Raw genomic sequence first — 13,089 nt, forward strand, 5'->3', positions numbered from 1 at the left:
GAGGGAGCAAGGAGACACCGTGTATTGAAACAACAGAAGCTGGAAGAGAGGGGACAGCTGCAACTGCAGGAATTCAGAAGCATTAAGCTGCTGTGAACACCCGCGAAACGAAGGAATGGAGAGGCGGGAGGGCCGACGGAGCAGGGGGCAGTCAGGGGAGGGGTCTGGGGAGCGAAAAAACGACTCTGTCAGCGAGTTAATTAATTACCGCTGATGTGGTCCATTCATTGATCAATGAGGGAATTAATAAGTCTGTTTTTTTTAAACAAATAACCTGGCACTGTGAGAAAAAGAGACCGAAGCAGGGTGAAAGGGGGTCAGTGTGATATGAGGACACACTGCACCTGACTGACAGCCTCGCAGCCTGGGCTAAAGGTGGAAGCGCTACCAGGAAGGCCAGGCGCAGGTGCTTCGCAGGTGAGCTGACACCGGGCTACCTTAAGCGAGTAGTGCATCCTCTAATTGCTTTTTTTGTTGTAGCGACTGTTGTTGTCGTTGGGCAGACCCGCACAGCGGACGAGTGTGGTGCGCTGTACTGTGCAGTGCAGGGATCGCAGAGCATGCGGCTCTTCGGTGTTTGTGTGTGTGTGTGTGTAAAGAGGTGGGGACGGGGGGGCTGCTTGTAATGCATGTCAGGATGCACAAGCACAGCAGCGATCTGTCAGTTCCAGCGGCGACATCCAGCACCAGGAATGAGCAGTCGGCGAAGGAGGCTTGCTGCTGAGACTGCCTGGGGTGGCTGTGCAAGGCTGGGGTACTTACCCTTCTGCCCCTTGTCATGTGTTTGTTTGTTTGGATGGAGCTGGGGAGCAGTGGGGATGATGGTGTGTTGTTATCGTACAGGCTTGAGAAAGGGGGCTTGAGGTAATTGGTTGCAGAAAGAAGAGAGGGCAGCTTCGTGATCTTAGAATGCGAACTGATGCGCTGCTGGGGCAGTGTGGCCTTTTGGACAGAGTCTGTGGTTTGTTCTGTAAGTCCAGCAGAGGCAGATATAAGGATGCCGCCTGGTTTTGAGGGATGCAGTCAGCGCTGACATTGAATTGCAGCCGAGGTACTGGAAGGGTGGCTCTTCATGTGTCAAATGCTGTGGAAGAGGGAGGTCGTTTGTCCTTGTAAACAAGAGCTGAGGCACCGGGAGGGACATGTGGAGAGGTGTGTGACTCAGGAAGGAGAATGAGAAGTGACAGTGTTTGTTTACACTGGGAAGTGCAAAGAGGGGCTAAAGTGCTCTGAAAATAAACACACACAGCAGAGGCCAGTAAAGAGAAACACTTTCCAGGTGTTGTGGGGAACAGATGTTGATCTGTTGATTTCCTGAACCTAGCACATGTTGTGAAAGCTGGAGGCAACTTTCCCTCCTGAATGAAGCGTTAATAGTAAACAAACCCTGATGACACATTACACTGAGACACCGCCTCCTGCTCAGACTGGAAACCACAGAGGCAAAGTCACAGAGTCTGGACTCGCACACCCAGACACGTACCTGTATGTGTTACATATTTAGACACATGACGCTTGTTCACATCTTACTGTGTATTAAACATTGTGTAATGTGCTTGCAAAACAACACCACATGCTATGAGAAAGGAAACCAAAGCATGTATCCTGGACAGTCTTGCTGTTGTTATATGCAATCCCCAGTGCTAAGGAATAGCTTAATTACTAGTAAGGTACTGTATCATTGCTGAATTAGTCTGCACATATGAACATACAGCTTTATTTTAAAGATCTCGTATAGTGGGCAGTAAATACAGTATGTAGCACGTAATGTATGCAATACGTAAAAAAATTGCATGAGCTATGGGCTGGTCAGACAATAGGACGGTACATAATACACGCATACACTGACCATGCATAACAGCGTCTTAACAGGCAACCAGCTGTCAACAGTGTAGGATGCTGTGACTAATTCTGAGCACTGACTGTACTTGTTGTGCCCATTCATACACACAGTGACACACTAACCCAGTACAGCCTCAAAGACTGGCTCTATGTTAGTGCCATTGAAGCAGATCGTATTGTTAACCTCTTTTCTGATACTCTTGGCAGAGCAGCAGCATGTTTTGAGTGCACTGTGAGAACTTTGTTCTTGTTACAACAGTTTCTGGGAAACATGAAGATTCCAGTTTAACAGTACAGTACTGGATTCTGCATTCACCTGTGTAATGGAGTGCTGAGAAATATCCCCTGGCATTTTCATGAAATAATGCTCAGTCAGTGGAGTGGGAACAGAAGAAATAGTGAACATAAAACTGCCTTGCAGGCGACAATTTCTATAAGACATCTGATTTTGGAAAATAAAAGGCCTAGTAAATCCTATCCCATCATTGTAGTGTGGATAAGAGCTGGCTCTGAGGTGTCTGCGTACAGAACTGATCGTGTACGTTTTCTGCAGTTGTCATTTTAGGCTCAGGTTATGGGGTTTGAATACCCACTTGAGGGTTTGAATATCCTACTATGAGCCCCTGATATTAGATTTATATTTCCCTGTTCCATATTATTTTTTGTACAAACCTCAGGAGGATGGGACCTATTGGTGCACTGTGTCTTCATCACCCTTGCTGTGTTATGAATGATGTTGCAGGCACATTGTCAGTCTGGGATGGCACCTGCTCAGCTCTGGGCAGAAACACATTTGGACAGGAGATGCCTTTATCTCGGGTCAACCTATAGATGTTGACAAATACGATGCAGAAAACAGCAGCACAAACTAAATACAATAGAGGGATGCAATAATAATGCAGTAACAGCATTCAAATGCTCAGTTAAAATGTGCTTAAATTCACTTAATAATATGATGAATGAACTGACTAAATGAATCATATGATGGTACAATTTAAATATACATGATACCGAGACACCAGTTTGAGCCACAGTGGCCAGACAGATCTTTCTGTAAAAGAATATGAGTACAAACAGATGTGCAGGAGCGTGAGTTTCTGTATCAGAATCTGCAAGGTGCTTGCAGTAGAGTCCCTCTGACTGTACTGCTTTGAGTTATCATGAAGTCTAGACTGTCTTATAAAATATTCAGATAAAGTAATTGATCATCCTTCTGTTTGTAGGCATGTGTATGGCAGAGCTACTTTAAATGCCTTTTTTCCTTGTATATTGCTGCCCCAGAAATGACAGATTGACTGGAATGTGTTTGTGCCCTTGTACCATCCAGAAAAGAGATGTGGGGCTGCATAGCTTACCACCTGTACAACATGGGGGTGCACACTTGCATGGTATAAACAAATAGCACAGAATTCTTGTCAGTTTGTATTCAAACATTAAACAGTGCATGTCTCTTAGTGGCGCACAACAGTGCAGAAGTCACCTAATGACACTGAAAGCCATGTTCCATAGCGCTGGGACAATAAATCAAGATGCCAGTTTCCTGGTTTGTTTCCTAGTGTTCGTAAGCACTAGGCCCCTGCGGTACAAATCTCTCCCTTTGAGGGAAAGCAGAGGGAATCTGTCTGCACTGTACCTGCTGTTGGTTTGACCTGCGTCGCAGCTGAGGTCAGCTGGAGTGTGTCTGTTTCAAGCTGTGATTCTCGGTTTGAATCTTCTTATTGCAGCGAAGCAGAGCTCTCTCTCTTCTTTCCTCCTCTGTCTCTGAAACATAGGTGACTTTCAAGACAGTTCGGGAGCAGTAATGCTTGGAAAATGTGGAAATGTAACTTTATCTCTCTCTCTTCCTCCCCCTTTCTCTCCCTTCAGCAACAGCCGAACTACTGGAGCTTTAAGGTGAGTACTACAATATGTTGCTGTCTGTGCCATTTGCTTTGTACAGCACCTGTGTTTGTGTTTGCAACACTGTGCTTTTATGTCATTGGCACTCTTATTGTATTCACGTAAAGGTGTCTGTGTGTGTACATTTATATTACCCAATGCTTAATCAGTGCTTTGCAAGTAACATTTTACCTCGCACATCAGTCAACCAGGATAGAGGGAAAGAAATTCTTATTAGAAAAAGTTGGATTTCCAGACTACATCTATTTCACATTTATGAACTATTGTTATGGAATCCTGTGCCTAATCCGCAAACAACAGTAAAAACACAAGTTTAAAATTACTTGTTGAAATCCCATTAGTTTGTAGAGCTGCATTGTGTATGTTTAAGTTTGTGCAAATGTCAACACTGGTAGATTTGTGTACATAAAGGTGTGTTTGTACCAACAGAAATAGGGATATTCAAGTTAATCACTTTTGCTGTGTTTCATCACACTGGTATAATTCAACATGTCTGTTTCAGGTGTGAAAAAATGTGTTTCTGTTTTTGTATCTGCTCTGTGATTAGTGTGGATATCTGTTTATCAGTTAGATAAAATAAATATATACACATTGCTTTTAGCTGTTATTTGTAGGCACTAAGTGAATTTTAGGGTACTTGAACAATAACTCTCTCTAGGTTTTCAGTGGATGGACCTGATAAGATTTTCCATTCACTGCACTTTTCACTATCACTATCATTTACCAAGTGTCCATTCTGCTTTCAACCTCTGTGAAGGGTAAGCAGACTTGTCCAGGAATATACATGTGGGAAAGTCTCTGTGCACAGATTTGTGTAAATAGGAGCTTTTATTTGGTGTTCGGTTCATAGGTGAATGTTGGCTTGCCTGTACATCTATGATTGGGTACCTGCATGTGTAGCGGGCATTTGCACATGCCTGCATGAGCTGATGAGGCTCTCTGGAACTGCATGCAGTACTGGCTTCCTCCTCTTCCTTCTATTGACTGGGATATGCTTCAGGAGTAGCACACAGGGCTGTGTTTTCTGAGCATGGCTATCATTAGCAGAGCTGCACATAATTCTGCCTGCATACTGCAAGCTGGTCAGTGCAGCCTGGTCATCAGTGAGTCCAGCCAGTGTAGGCTGCCTGTTGGTTTCCTGCTAGCTTTTGCTTGCAGCTATTTGTATGATACAGTCCCATCATTGAGTCATCGCTGGCAGCTAGGCTTTTGCATCTATATTTGATCAAAGGAAGACATTTAACCATTTACATGTTGCTAAATACTTGTTTAGTACCATGGACTACATTAAAGCTATGGATAGGTGGTCAATAATAAGATTTATTTGGCTAGCTTAATTTCCAGTAATGAACATGATTTGGGTTCATACTTTGTAACTGTATAGCTAAGTATATCGAGCCTTCTGTAGTCTTTCATGGCTACAGTCTTCAGCATAGCACTTCAGTGCAGGACAGAGCACTACAAGTGAAAAATGGAAACCGTCACAGATCGATAATTTGACATAGGAACTCTTACTGTAGGGGTGAACTAGTATTTCTGTGCATCTTGCAAGCCTTTGAGCCTGAGTGACAGTAATAGCCACATTTTGGCAATAAAATATTTTTGTGCTTCCTATCCAGACTCATGGGACTGTCACATTCTTATTGTTCTTCTGGGTATTGAAAGTAAAAAAATCAAGTACTGTTAAATTTAAATTTAGCCCCTGGAAGAAAATGAAAAAGATGCTTCAATGCCTGTCATTAATATATTATTATCTAAACTCCTTGACCTGATAGTTTTCACTTCCTTTGTTGCCACCCAAACCTTCTAATATAAATATGACTTTGATTTTCTTCATTTATTTCTGTGGCATTAGAATTAACAAAATAAGGACTTGGTGATATGTAACTGTTTATCAGAATGTCTCCTGTGTTTTATATACTGTAGAAGTGTCCAGTGACACATTGCCAGTTGTATATTGTTATCCAAATTGACATAATTTTTTTTTCTATAATTTTTTGAAAACATTTATGCTCTGGCTAGAGGCCTGATTTTCAAGTGTGCTTTGATCGTGCTTAACCACTGTGATCTTCATGAATATTAATCAAGACTCTTTCACACTAAATTTATGATTGTTGCTCTGCAGGGGAAAGATTGACCCTTTCCACATGAAGTACACGAGAATGCTATTAGGTTCTGGAATCCTGTATGTGAGATTTTTTAACTCAAAATGTATCAAACAACAGCATGCTTACCATCAGGACTATAGCAGATGCTGGGCAGAATGACATCTGTCAGTGTATACATCGTAATACAAATCAGCTGTCACAGGCTGCATCTCTTTTTTCACCTGCACATCTAATTTCTTTGTTTAGTGGATGCTATTCTGCTTCTGAGAACTACAAATCTGGCAGCTCTTGAGAGCTAACTCTGACTGTCTCTGGATTCATCTTTTGAAGTGCCCCACACATACTGTATTTTCTAATACTTTATTTTTTGCAGTACTGGGTTGTTTTTTTCATTAACGTTCTGACAAATGCACAGACGTCGATGCTTTTAATACTTTTGAGATTAAGCTGGCCTCTAAATTTATTAGGAGATTAACTTCTAATGATATTTCTCCTAGAACTCCAGGCTCCAATCAAAATAACATTCACTTGTCACACAGAATTCTCTTTTTTTTTTTAAATATTTTTTCACGAGCTAAAATGTTTGTCTAACCTCTTGTGGCGAAAGAAAGAGAATGTTTGCTTGCTGTTGTCTCTCTTAGAGCTTATATCATTGTGCTGACAGACACATGGAGTACAACAGTAATACCGTACACACGGAGGTTGTTGAGGTGCAAAGAATAACCTTTGTTAAAAGCACAAGGAAACGGAGAAAAAGATGCAGCAAAACACGTTTGTGAACCCAGAAAGAATGGATGCCCTGTGCTGGGTTGTCTCCAAAAGACCAGAATCGGTATCTGTCTGCAGGCTCACTGATTCACAACAGCCTGAACCCACTCTATTTACAGCTAAGCCAGTGTGTGTATCGGCATGTCTTTGTTCCAAGCTGCGTGTGTCTGGTGGTGTGGAGCTGTTTGTCTACATGCCTCTGAGCTGTGTTGCAGTCCAGATCTGTGTATGTCAATTTCTTCAGGTTAGAGTTGTGTTCAAATGTGTTCAGCATTTTGCATTTACAGCTTTCTGTCAATGTTTGAATCAGAGTCAGACGTGTGATTTATTTTGCTTGTTATGAGTCTACTTTTGTGTGTCTTTCGGCCTGTGGATTTCTGCTCATGCTTCATTACATGCTCATACAGTTTGCATACAGTATCTTTTTACGGTGTGCTGTATGTGTCTATGTGCTGATCGGGGAACCTTTTAAAGACACATGCATGCAGGATTTTCTGTGTTTTAGTCTTCTACCTCCTTTTAGATTTGAGCCAGTCCTGAGTATTTTTCTGTGTGTGTTTGTCAGTTAATCATACTGGGGATCTTCTTAGTATGACACTATACTTGTATATATCTGTGTCTGTGGTATCTCTGTTGTGTTATACACCGCCCCACAAATTGTCGTGCATGAACTGTAATTGACACATTTTAAACCTAATAATTTTGCCATGTGGTTGTGACTTCTGTCTGCTTGCTGAATTAGCTTCTTGTAAACGCATACCTGTATGCTGTTCAAAGGGGTATCTAAAGATCTGTTTTGCATCAGCATAAAGCGCACATGGACTAGATTTCAACCAAGAATAGCCTAAAAATTCCAATTTAAATGCAGAGTTTGCTATTATCAAAGAGCATTAACATCAACATTGAGAATGTTAACAACCCTTTGCCATAAACAAAATTAAATTAAAAAAAAACGAAAATGACAAACATTAAAAAGAACTGCAGAACAACCACTGTAAGACCTGGAGGAACTGCTGATGGTTATATTTCACGGCCCTTTTTTCTGAAATATGATCATGGGGTCATATATTTTGTTTTTCTTTGTTTGATATGCATTGCCAAACAAATACATTATGTATACGAAAGGATTTTCAAAGTTCTGTATTTCTGTACACCCAAATTTCTTGCATCAATACCAGTACTAAAATAATTGACTTGCTTTGCTGTTAAAAAGACCCAGGAACTCTGATGTCTTCGCTGGAGGACGTGCTGCCCATGTAAAACAATTAGGGGACCTCAGTGAAAATTATCTGAGGTGCAAAGATAATTTTTGCATAGAACTAAATTTATGAGTGTCAATAAAAATTCTCCAGCCACCTGTTAAAGCGGTGTCACTTGTCCCCTACAAATCTGTCTTTTAAAGAGATTCATGTAAAAGCAAATAAAAATTTTAAACAGGCAACACTGTTAAACTCATCACCTCTCATTCACCTAGAGGGCCCATGAGGCAGAACAGAACAAAGGAGGAAACACACAGGAAGCTTTTTTCCAGTTTAGAGATTAATTAAAACATTGGCTCAGAACATCAGGTCTAAAGTACCGTAAATCACCCTGATGGTTTGATTTTTAGAAATCATGTGAAACATCTTTATTCTAGTCTATTTTTTGTACAGTATTTAGTATACTGTGGAGGAGAAGAACTGGCACAAGTCATAGTTCATGAAGTGTCTTCAGGGATGATTCAATCACATATTAAAGATTTATCATTTAATTGTAATATATTCAGTGCTTAATGAAAATAGAGCTTAGCTGAAGCAACATTACACTTCATAAATGATTAATAATTTATCTCTTAATACATTTATAAGGTGCTACAGATGGAATTAACCCCCAGGGTTATTAATGCGGTCAGGGTTAGGCTTCTAAGGCTTCTTGCAATTAATCTGCAGTCTTATTAATTAATAGCATACCTTATTAACGTATTACATTTATAAATGTTATTTGCCCTAATCTCAAGCATTGCCAGTAATAAAGAGAACAGAGAATCAAGACTTTAGTCCTGTTTCAGTTTACCTTACTCTGCATGTTTTTAAGTTTCTATCTTATCAGGGGTCTTATTTTGTGACAGTACCTCGTTTGCACCGTTATTTTGTATTATTGCATTCTTTTGCACAGCATTCATTTCTGTGGGTGTAGCTCATGATGTACCAGGCCGTCTTAGTTTGCCAAGAGGTGTGATGCCTCAGCAGTTCAAACTCCTTTCACTCGGATGGAGTGTAGCGGACTGTGGGGTAGCTCTGGGTCCTTGTGTTTTGTGTTTTAATTGAGCCGTTCAGTGGAACGGTATGCGTGGACTGCAGGGTGGTAATTTGTGTGAAATTGTAAAGAAGGTAGTGGAGATTCTGGGGGCGCGGGTGACAGATGTACACAGCTGCTTTCTCAATCATGCCCGCAACCCCACCCCCCATGTTAAAGGGAGGACATGGTTTGACAGAGCTTGTTGCGGACTAAAATCCACACCCACCCAGACAGACAAATCCATACAGCCTAAGACACATCTTTGCATAGTTGTACAGACACGATCATCTAGGGAGACAGTCACAGAGACAGAATATTGGATAGAGGCAGCGAATCACACGTTAGGGCTCCACAGAGACCTCGACATTCAGACTGGATTAAAATCGCCGTCGCATGGTCCTGTGAAGACAGAGAACTGTGGACACACAGATAAGCACAAACTAACAGACAGAGGCACAAACACCTATGCCCACACTGAGTTTCAGCCAGATCAGCAGCGGAGACCGAAAAAAGAAATGCTGGCAGTTCAGGTAGGAGGCACTGTGACCTTTCCCGACTTAATCTGCTTTGACTCTTTAAACTTGCTGCTGTGTCTCTTTCTGCTTGAGATCGCTTAGAGCATCGGGAGTTGGTGGGGGGATCGTTAACTGTAAAGGGTATGACACATTAGTGAAAGATTCTGAAGAAATCTGTTGACTCATCCGATAATTGGTGACATTTCGGAGAAGTATGACCACCAGGGAAAGGAAATGGGAGCAGACAAAGGATGAGACTTTCTTCCCCTTCTCTTTCACTGCTGGGTGCCTCATTTAAGTGAATTTAAGTGAATGACGGGTAGTTTTTGTTGTGAAATTGTCAGGACTTCACTTGGGAGTTGGAAAGCTGTTTAGAAAAAGACTTTTTATTTCTGGAAAGTGTTATTTTCTGACGTGTTCAAGGAGAAAATAATAGAGGGAAAAAAATCCCCATGAATATTGTTTTGTTCTTTGTGGTCATCGTGTTTGAAGTTTTGTAATGCACTTGAAACAGAAGAGAAGGTAGACACTTGTAGTCCAAACAAGGGGGCAGAGGGACCTTTAATAGAAAACCAATTTGAGGTCATCAAAGGCAGAAATTGATGAGACCTGGGCTACTATTTTCTAAAGGCACAGACCAATAGCTGTGGATGACTAAATAAGAAGGAAGTGGAACAAGTGTTTGACAAGGTGTGGTGATTTGATGTGAGAGTGTTGTCTCTCATGCCAGAGCTGTGGGCATTTTATGGGTAGAGCAGAGAAATGGACATACTGTACATTGCAGACAGAGATCTGGAAGAAGGGAAAGGGGAAGAGAATCTCCCAGTAATTTCTCACCATTAGTGGACTTAAATGAAGATTCATTGTCTAACTGAAATGCAAGTAAGGTGCAGTAATATGATAAATTGATGATGCATGGCTGCATGACCATCAATAATCACAGAGGCTCTCCTTAACTGCTCATACGCAGCATCCAGGCACTTAATCACACCGAACCCAGCGGATTCCTCCAGGGACGTCCTCTGATCAGCTCTTCCAAGATCCTTCTGCTGCGTTGCATGCGACCATTCCAAAGGATCTGCCTGTTTTGTGTTGAAATCAGAGGCCATTAGAAAGAAAAACGAGCGAAAATGATTTCATGCTGTGCTGCGCAAGGTTTCACATGAGAACGCACATAGGTGACGCACATATCGAACATCTGGGTGTGTGTCAACTGGGGAGGATAGCAAACATCCTTTCGTTCAGCAGAATGTATTAAATTCCATTGCTTTCTTACTTGCTGCTGCAAAAATATTCTGCACCACAACTGTGTTGCTAAGCATAAGGATAATTAGCCAACAAAAAAACAAAATTTAATGTTTGACAAAGCATCAGCATGCACCATTCAGAATGAATCCTTAAATCAGTAAAACTTTATATTGGTAATAGCTTTCCTGTTTAAATATCGAATATGTTTATGCATTTTTAGAGGCTCATAAAACCAGAAGTGTGGTTAATTGTTATCTATCTTGGTAGTGTGCAGTTAAGCTATCTGTAAGACATACGTTGCACTCTTCCACTCTGAAATGTTTAATTCCCAGCTCAGGGCAGGAAAAAGAATAATAAAAACTGTCCTTCTCTTCAGCTTCTGCCTGCCTGAGCTGTGACAAACTCTATTCCTTGCTCTGCCTGGTGCTGTCATGCTACTCCAACACAAGATCAGTCTGAGCTAGATCCGAACAGCAAGGGGGAAAAAAAAAACAGCCCAGCGCAAGCAGGAAATGTGTTGTTTTTTATTTCCTTTTCTCATCAGATCCTGTATGAAATCTGTGTGTGCTGAACAGTTTGTGAGTAAGCAGAGACGAATGAAATAAATGGCTCCCATTAGAAAGCACCCTGAAAGTAATCCGTCAGTGCTGTGCCTCCCTATAACAGTCTCAGCTGAGCTGAATGGTGCGCCCACTGCTCGTCTTGGAAATGGGAATTGAACAGCATGGTGTTGGCTGCTGAGGCCATTTGTTACTGGCTGCTTCTGGCCTCTGCAGACCACTTTGATAATGTCTGTGGGGTAAAGGGGATGCAAGAGGGGAGGGGGTAGTCTTTAATAAGCCACAGTGACTCCCAGGCTGCTATACTGAAAAATGATGGAGGGAAAAATCACACAAAATTGAAGTCGACCAGCCACCTAGACATGTAGTAAGAAGGGGTATTACAAGGTTTTTTTATATTGCCGCAGCCTCCTGTACTGTGTGCCAGTGTGGAAGAGGGAATGTAGCCCTTAATAAGCCTAAGCAGTTCACAGAACATTGGGGTGCCCTCAATAAGCAGTCTTGGTGCTTTGAGGCTAACATTTGACGCTGGTGGAAAAAAGTAGCATAGGCAGCCTACGACAAATTATACCGACATTTCAGTGTAAAGCTGAGGGCATGAGCAGCAGTGTATAATTTAATATATATAGGAAACTTAGAAGAAAGCACACCAGTACATGCTTTGAGGAGCTGCCCTGAAATTCAGGAATTTTTGTAAAAAATCCAAAGGATTGTTCAGAACATTATAAAGGTTAATTATCACGTTTTAACATCTTACAGGCAAATCTCATTGTTATGAAGGGCTATGGTAAATCAATATGGCAGTAAACATGTTACAGAATGGCACATCATGATGCATACATGCCACTGTAATGAAATGTTGCAGCATGGCAATATAGTAGTTTCTGTACAATATTCTAAGTGTTAATTATAAAGCACAGTGTGTAAGAATTTGTTTACTTCCATAACATAGTCAGTACATCTACTGTATTTGTACTTAGTTAAATTAATGTTGGAAAGAATAGAAAAGATCTGTAAAATGTTTAGTGAAAACCATATACTGTATGTGCTTATAGCCACAGACACTGAGTCCATATAAACTACAATGTTTTACTCATGTATTGTGTACAACTCAGGTATTACTATCCAAACCTGACTGATTTTAGACATTAAAAAGAGCAATATTGGTGCACTTACAGTATAAGAAAGTTTTTATGTAAGAATAATAATAGACGACAAAAGGAGGAATGTGTTCTCTTTTTTTGAAAGGTTTCTATGTTTCAGTTTTGATAACCACTAGAGAGCAACAAAGAGCAAAATTAGTTCAAGGTAAGAATAGCAGTGTCCTTTACCACCCCTCTGTACTTTCCTGCTGTACAGTATGTGTGCAGGTTCTTGCTCACATGAGGAGGAGCATGTTCTTCGACTAGAATGTGTTGTATGTGTTTAAAAGTCACATGTCGTCATACAGACACGTCTCAGGCTCGGCAGGAATCTAGACACTGAGCATTTCATCACAATGATGGCTCCGCTAAAGACAACAGATGGATCGCACTGACTGTGTTAACTCTGTGGGAGGTGCTGTCTGAGTCAGAGCAGAGTCATTCATTTGAAAGTAATTGGGAGCAATTGATAATATTCAACTTCTTACTTACAAAGAGCTTTGCCAAAGAAAAGCTTTGCTTTGTATTCTTGTCTTTGAGTGTGTTAATGAATAGCATGTGAGCCTTTTGATTTTCATATTTCTCTTGTGAATGGGAGGTGAAGAAAGTAGGAGAGTTTCTGTCGAAAAACTTTCCTAGTTGCATACAGTAGATCTGACGGGGCTAATGCAGACAATGCCACATCGAAATCTTAATAGTCATCACACTGCACTCGGGGAGCTCATTACTG

The 13,089-nt window shown here is 41.2% G+C and overlaps 1 protein-coding gene across 5 annotated transcripts in view; it reads left to right on the plus strand.

Annotated features, from left to right (window-relative positions):
* The first annotated feature begins 349 nt into the window (after positions 1-349).
* Positions 350-13,089, plus strand: part of srcin1a (SRC kinase signaling inhibitor 1a) — a 62,281-nt gene continuing 49,541 nt past the window's right edge. For 2 of the 5 annotated variants that reach the window (XM_088906431.1, XM_088906433.1), the window contains exon 1: positions 3,712-3,735. The gene's annotated coding sequence lies outside the window, so the exon portion shown is untranslated. Of the gene's footprint in view, positions 418-3,461; positions 3,508-3,708; positions 3,736-13,089 lie in introns of those variants that run through there. The other 3 variants (XM_088906434.1, XM_088906435.1, XM_088906436.1) reach the window with 3 other exon arrangements.

The sequence above is a fragment of the Atractosteus spatula genome, chromosome 26 (genome assembly GCF_055471065.1).
Source record: "Atractosteus spatula isolate fAtrSpa1 chromosome 26, fAtrSpa1.hap1, whole genome shotgun sequence".
NCBI lineage: Eukaryota > Metazoa > Chordata > Actinopteri > Semionotiformes > Lepisosteidae > Atractosteus > Atractosteus spatula.